This window comes from Mastigoproctus giganteus, chromosome 6 (assembly GCF_048544385.1).
Source record: "Mastigoproctus giganteus isolate SK-2022 chromosome 6, ASM4854438v1, whole genome shotgun sequence".
NCBI lineage: Eukaryota > Metazoa > Arthropoda > Arachnida > Uropygi > Thelyphonidae > Mastigoproctus > Mastigoproctus giganteus.
Genome location: NC_143580.1, coordinates 62,284,876 through 62,293,022, shown reverse-complemented (window position 1 = coordinate 62,293,022; position 8,147 = coordinate 62,284,876).

The window sequence follows — 8,147 nt, the reverse complement described above, 5'->3', positions numbered from 1 at the left end:
CTTATATAGCATCAGCCAAAAAAAAAGTTCATAGCTTAAACAGATTCAAGTCAGAACTAGACAAACATTTGGAGTGGGTGGATGAGGGAAATGAGAAGGGGGGGGGGGTTGGCTGAGGCTATATAAGCTTGCTTTCTTGCATCATGTGCCCTTGCTAATGCTAATACTAATATTAATGATCCTCCTGTACTGCTCTAAATCTTATCCATAGTTTTACTGATGACAGCACACTACATTCTACTCAGTTTGAGAAACATTGCCATGCATAAAGAGCCACAACTCAAATATCAACCACCAATTCCTTAAATGCCAATTTCCAAGTAATTCTCCAATGTGATGAAGAAAACAGTTAATTTCAATCCTAAAACTCAGTCCTGTTATTTCTTGCAACAAAAAAAAAAAAACTTACTGCTCCTGTTCTCATCTTCGATGACACTCAGAATTCTAGACAAGGCCACGTATCTCTATTAGGAATTAACCAAACTTCTAATGTCTCTTAGCATAAAGCATGTCACAAATATTGCTTCCCCTGTATCTAAAAAATGGTTTTCTCTTTCATCCTGGCTGTTACTTTCTTCTAAACAGCTCCTCAATGCTACTCTGTACAAATTTCAAATCCTCCATACTATGGAATGTTGGTCTCGTATCTGGGAGGGGTGCCACTAAAACTTCTCAAGCTTCTAGACTCCATTCAAAAGAGAACAGTTAGGTTAATTAATGATTCATCTGTTACAAGGTCTCCATTTTCTGTCTCATAAATGTTCAGTTGTTGCTCCATGCCTTTTCTATGAATACTCCCATGGGTGCTATTCTTCTGAACTGGTAATTCAAAAGAACAATGCTCACCTATTATTGGTAATTTCCTCACTTTCTTCAAAACCAGTACATACAGCAATGGGTCAGCATCCATTCACTGTGGCTCGTGAGTAGCACAGTTGGTGAATCACAGTCGTCAGCACACCGGGTGGAAAAGACCTGAGTTTGAATCCCATCAATGACTCAACCAATTTTTATGGGGCTTTTTCACAACGTAGCTGAGTTAGTTAGTCTCAGGCAAGGATAGGTTGGTCCCCCCCCCCTGGAAACTCTGGTTTTTGCCAAGCAAATTGACTACAGAATACCACAATTTACAGACATGTTATATATGGCACAATATAGCCTAAGTTGCTGATGTGCCTAAAACCATACTACAATCCAAAACATTCACTGTCCAACTCCAAATCCACAGAACTAACTCTTTCTCTTCCCCATTTATTCCTTCTACCTTGTTTTCAGCAACAATTTTCCTTCAGATGTATTTCCAGACAATTACAGACTGCAAAAATTCAAGCCAGTTGTCAAGTTGTATCTTCTGTCTTCTCGTCCTTCAACCCCTGTACAGTACTAAATACTCCACGTTCTAATACCCTTTGTGTTCAGGGGTTTCATAATTAAAATAATAAAAATATGCGACATTGCATTGCAATTTAAAGATACGAAGTCAGTCCCTGAATTTTTTAGATCATACCATGATCAAAGACATGATATGATATACTGCTCATGCTAATAGTACTCTCTCACTTTTAATACCAGCTTCGTGGGTAGTAATGCACAGTTGGTATAATCAACGGCCTTCCTACATCAGGTGTCAAAAACCTGAGTTTGAATCTTGTCAATGACACCAGGAATTTTTTGGGCCTTTTTCACAATGTAACTGGGTTAGTCAATCTCAGGAGAGGCTGCATGTTTTTTTCTCTTGGAAATGGGTTTTTTGTACAGCAAATTTACCACAGAACACACACACATGCAATTTACAGACAATATATACAGCATAGTGTGGCCTAAATTGCTGATTCGCATACAACCGGTGATGGTAGATGACTCTCTGTCTTCTAACTTCTCCACCAATGCCGATGTCCCCCAAGGTTCAGTTCTTTCCCCCACTCTTTTCCTCTTGTATATTAATGACCTTCTTCCATTGACTGGAAATCCTATCCATAGTTTTGCCAATGATAGCACATTGCATTTCACTTTCCATTTTGAGAAACCTTGCCTTGCTCAATCAGCTTCAACTTCTCGAAAATCTGCTACCAGTTCCTTAAATGCTGATCTCCAGGTAATTCTCCAGTGGGGCAAAGACAACTTAGTTGATTTCAATCCTTCTAAAACTCAGTCTTGTCTTATATCTCGCAAAAAGGATTCTTCTGCTCCTCTGCTTATCTTTGGTGACACTCCAATTTCTAGGCAAAATGATATATCTCTTTTGGGGATTACCCTGACTTCTAATCTCTCTTGGTACAAGCACATTACAAATATTGCTTCCTCTGCATCTAAAAAACTTGGTTTTCTCTTTCACTCTCGGCATCACTTTTCTTCCAAATAGCTGTTCACTCTGTACAAATCGCAAATCCGCCCTACCATGGAATATTGTTCCCACATCTGGGGTGGTGCCCCCAAAACCTCTCTCAGGCTTCTTGATTCCGTTCAGAAGAGAGCAGTTAGGTTAATTAATGATTCATCTCTAACAAAGTCTGTCCACTCGCTGTCTCATAGACATACTGTTTCTGCAGCATGCCTCTTCTACAGATATTTCCATGGGCACTGTTCTTCTGACTTGGTTTCTATAATTACCGCTCTCTCTTTCAAAACAATCCTAACACGTGCTGCCACCAGCAAATATCTATTTACTGTCCAATTTCAAACTCACAAAACCAACTTTTCATCTTCCTCGTTTATTCATTCAACTACTGTTTTCTGGAACAACTTTCCTTCATATGTATTTCCTGAAAATTAGTTTACAGAAATTTAAGTCCAATGTCAACAAATATCTTCTTTGGTCTTCTCAACCTCCAACCCAAGCACGGTACTAAGTACTATAGGTTCTAATACCTCTTGCGTTTGGGGTTTACATAAAAAAAAAAAAAAAAAAAAACCAAACAGCTTTTGATGCAATTTTCTTCTGGTTCCATGGTCTGCCCTGTAAAAGTGACATACATTTTTTAATATCAATAGCATTCCTATTTAAAATGCTTGTCTGCTTATCTTTGATATTTTAAGGCCCCATGATGGAATAAACTAGATGTAAAACCCCTCTTGATTTTTGGTTTTGGTAATGAGATGATAAAGACTAAATCCTATGTATTGTTTATGGTAAAATTTGTTTCCTTCACAGAATCATTTCCAGTGCAGGTGGCATTTGTTTATTTCATATTTAGAAAAGGTTATTTTGCAACTCTATCTCCCCATTTATCCGTATATTTTTGTGCTCTTCTCTGTTCCCCCATCTTTAATTCAAAATTGTTCATCTGCTTTCCTTGTTGGTACAGTTTTGTATAACGCATGTCAACATACTATTAATAATGAAGGCAGAATAGCTATTATTATCAGGGCTTGACAAATTATGCAAAACCCTACTCACCACAAAAACAGGACTTGCCCCTTCCCCACCAAAAGTGTTTTATTTAATGTCATGAATTTCAAATAAGAATAAGAGGAGTAATGCCAACCAGTGTGCCGCTACTAGTGTGGTTTGTGTTACCAATCACACACCACCTGAAACCAGGATGGCATATCTGTTCATGGATATATATATATATATACACACAGTCGGACTTCTCTTTAACAAACTTTCATATAGTGAATTTTTCTATTTAGCAAATATTTTTGATTTCCCTGTGGTCATTACACTGAAAATAGTTTCTGTTTAACAAAGAAAATTTCCATATAACCAATTCAAATTCGAGAGATTATTATTATTATTATTATTATTATTATGAGCCATACGGTGCAAGGAAGCCTAAGGCTTATGCTGCACCAGCAAAAAAAAAAAATTCCCGAGTTACCCTGAGAGAGAGAGAGAGAGAGAGAGAGAGTCAGAAGTAGAAAGGAATCACCAAGGAAGAGAAGAATGATGATATCCAGCTCAGGGCCCTGGGTGTGCCAAGCCCATACTCACCAGATGTGAGCCCCCTGTGGTTAAAGACCCCAGGTGGTGTCTTTACATCTGGTGTGTCACTTACATCTGGTGAGTACGGGCTTGGCACACTCAGGGTCCTGAAAGACCTAGGTATGCATTGTTTGGACCTTTTACACTATAGAGCTGATGCTGTAGAAAGCACGAATTAGGAGCTACAAGGATTAAGAATTACGATCTAAAACATTCCATAATTTAGTGGTTCCTGTAAAACCTATACAGCCGCCTCTATTTTGCAGAAATGAGTCATCCACACTTTCACTAAATTTCACCTTCTCAGTAATCTTACACCCTGTAACCTCACACAAGTAATCTTAAAATAGAGGAAATCCTTGAGTGTAGTGGGAAAAGTGGAAGTGCTTAATAAAGTAGATTGGGGTGTTAAAAAGAAAGAAATCACTTTAAAATTTAGTATTCCTGCCAGTAGTGCGTCAACCATTCTGAAAAACTGTGTTTAGATTCTCAAACTGTTTGAGGAAACGAAACCCAGTTGGAAGCATGCAAAATTATTCGTATATGAAGTCGTTTTTAAGTGGGTGAAGTTGTTTCGAGACCAAAACATGCCAATATCGGGGCCAATAATAAAAGAAAAGGCTAAGGCATACCCATCTTTTCTATAGCATAAAACATTCCAAGCCAGTTCTGGTTGGCTGGACAAATTTAAAAAGGTCCATGGCTTACTCAAAAAAGTTATTTCTGGTGAAAGTAGAGTTCTATTCGAAGAAAATGGTACCCATTGGAAAGAAACAGTTTTAATAAAAATTAAGGAGGACTACTAGCCCAAAGACATTAGCATTAGTAGAGGCATATGATGTAAGGAAACAAGCTTATACTGCATCAGCCAAATAAAAAAAAAAACCATTCCCATTTCACTGATCCATTCATTCCAAATGTTTGTCTAGTTCTGCCTTCAATTTATTTCAGCTATCAACTTCCACATCAACAGATGGAAGTTTGTTCCAGCAATCAACTACCTGCTGGCTAAAGACAAACTTCCGCACATCTATTCTACAACTGTCTTTCCTCAGTTTGAATCCATGCTCCCTCAGATTTATAATCTCAGCAAGAGGAACAATCCCATCAGCATTGAGCCTGCTCAATCCACTCAAGGCCTTATACAACTCAGTTAGCTCGCCTCACATGTGCCTAGTCTCCAGAAGCTGCAATTTGCAGAACTTAAGCCTTTCTTCATAAGAGCACGCCTTTGTTCCCTTCACCAGTCTTGTTGCCCTTCTCTGTTCTCGTTCTAGCAACTCTACATCCTTCCTAAAATGAGGCTTCCAAACCTGTACGCACTACTCAAGGTGTTGCTTGACCATTCCCTTATACACGGGGATAATCACCCCCTTATCTCTGCTCGCAAAATTCCTGTATATCATTGACAAGACCCTATGACCTACTCTGGCAGCCTGTATGCACTGATCAGAAAACTTCATATTTGACTGCACAATTACTCCCAGGTCTCTTTCATTCTCCATTACTCTGAGTGTAACACTACATAGTTGGTACATTTTTCTGGGTTTACTGCTACCCATATGCAGTACTTTGCATTTGTCAACATTAAACTTCAGTTGCCACTTCTCAATCCATCTACCCAACTTTTCCAGATCCTGTTGCAGCAGCATACTATCATTCCTGTTATTAACAACCCTGCCAACCTTTGTATCATCTGCAAACTTTGACATTAAGCTTGATATACCTTCATCAATATCATTGATGAAGGTATATCAAGTTGTTTTTACAACTTGATATTTACAAAACAAACATTGTTGTTTTGTAAATATACAAAACAACAATGGACCCAACACTGAACCCTGAGGGACAACACTAATAACATTAGTCCACATAGAGCAGTACCCATTGATCACCACTCTGTCTTCTCCCACTCAACCATCCTTTTATCCATTGTAGCAACTTGGCCTTAATACCATACTGCTCCAATTTGTACAGTAGCCTTCCATGTGCAACAGTATCAAAAGCTTTCCTGAAATCTAAGTATATGATATAAAAATTAATTTTTGCATTCAGTTCCTCTGTGACCACATCATAGTATCCAATCAGATTGGTCAGACAAGACTTCCCCTTGACAAACTCATGCTATGTCTGAATTATTGCTGCAGTCTTGTCTAAATGATCCTGCAATGCTTCTTTAACCAGTGACTCCATTGTTTTTCCTGGAACAGAAGTCAAACTAACAGGTATGTAATTACATATGTCACCCTTTGATCCCTCTTTGTGAATTGGAGATAAATTTGTACATCTCCAGTCCGTGGGGACTTCCCCCAAGTTCAAGAATGTTCTCATAATTATGGCTAAAGGTTTGCTTACTTCCTTTGCTGCCTCTTTAAATTTAACTGAATAGATCCCATGCATCCCAGGTGCCTTTCTTAATGTTGAACTTCAACAATTCCTCCTCCACTTTGCTCTCAGTCATTACAAAATCATTTAACTCCATGTTACAGTTTGATAAAAATCTGGCCTTCTCCTCCTTGAATAACTTCTCATGTATGAATGTAGATGCAAAATACTCATTTAGTTTGGCAGCTATCTGAGAATGATTATCTAAAGTCAAACCATTGATATTAAGTGGACCAATCTGATTCATCCCCTTCCTTTTAGAGTTTATATAAGTAAAGAGGGCATTAGCAAAGGCACATGATGCATGAAAGCAAACTTATACAGCATCAGCTAAAAAAAAAACAAAAAAACCCTGTATTTCACCCATCCACTCACTCCAAATGTTTGTCAATTTCTGCCTTTAATCTATTTAAGCTATCAACTTCTACAACGACAGATGGAAGTTTGTTCCAGCAATCAAACACCCGCTGGCTAAAGGCAAACTTCTGCACATCTGTCTTACAACCGTCTTTCCTCAATTTGAATTTATGCCCTCTCAGGTGATTATTTTGAGCAAGAGGAAGAATCCCATCAGCATCAAGCATGCTCAAACCATTCAAGGCTTTATAAACTTCAATCAGATCACCTTGCATGTGCCTAGTCTCCAGATACTGTAATTTGCAAAACTTAAGCCTTTCTTTGTAAGAGCAACCCTTTGTTCCATTCACTAATCTTGTTGCCCTTCTCTGTACTTGTTCCAACAGCTCTACATCCTTCTTAAAATGAGGCCTCCAGACCTGTATACAGTACTCTTTGCTGTTTTTCTTTGCATCCTTTGCCAAAGATTTTTCATAATCTGCTTTTATTTGCCTAACCTTTGTGACTTAATTGCAGACTAACTTGTATCTACCATAGGCTTCTGTGTTGCCTGACAATTTATGTGCATCCTATGCATTTTTCTTCTCTGCCGTGAGTCTCATTAGTTCATCTGACATCCATTTATGCCTGAACCTAGAGCAGTATTTCTTAGTTGGAACAAAAAGCCTAGTAGCTTCCAAAATTACTTCCTTGAATGCTTTCCATTTATAATTTGCTATTGGTAACATCATCAGTTGATCCCACTGTACAGAACCTAAACAATCTCTGAGACCACTGTAGTCACCTTTACGAAAGCAAAAGCCCTTCCCTTTAGCCTTGATAGTAGTTACATCTTTAAGTAATTCCTATATCAGTATATTGTGATCACTGTCACCCAGTGGTTCCTTTATCTGCAAATTCTTAATGCATGAATAATCACTGCTGATAATCAGATCAAGAGTATCACTCCCTCTGGTTGCCTCTCGAACATGTTGCTATCGAAAACAGTCATCCAATAGATCCACAAAAGCCTTGCTAATGTGCAAGTGACCAAATCACAAGTTGCAGTCTATATCTGGGAAGTTAAAACCCCCATTATAAGACACTCTGATTTACTGGCCCACTCTGTTTCTCTGTATAATTGTTCATTGTACTCATCGGAGTCATTAGGCTTACAACAAACTCCTACCCCTCATTTTTTCTTTCCCAGTGCTTATGTCACTCCAAACTGACTCAACATTGCACTCTCCATCTATGTCAACTGGATGAACTTCCTTAGATTTTATATGTTTCTTAACTAACAGCATAACCCCTCTTCCCTTCCTATCTTTTCTGTACACATTGTATTCCCCAAATTCCAATTCTGCAACCCTTTTATCAGAGTGGCACCACATCTCTGATATTCCAACAGTATCTGCCTTGGATGTCATAACTAGCACTTCAAATTCATCAAATTTATTTACTATACTCCTAGCATTGGTGTACATGTAAGTATACATGC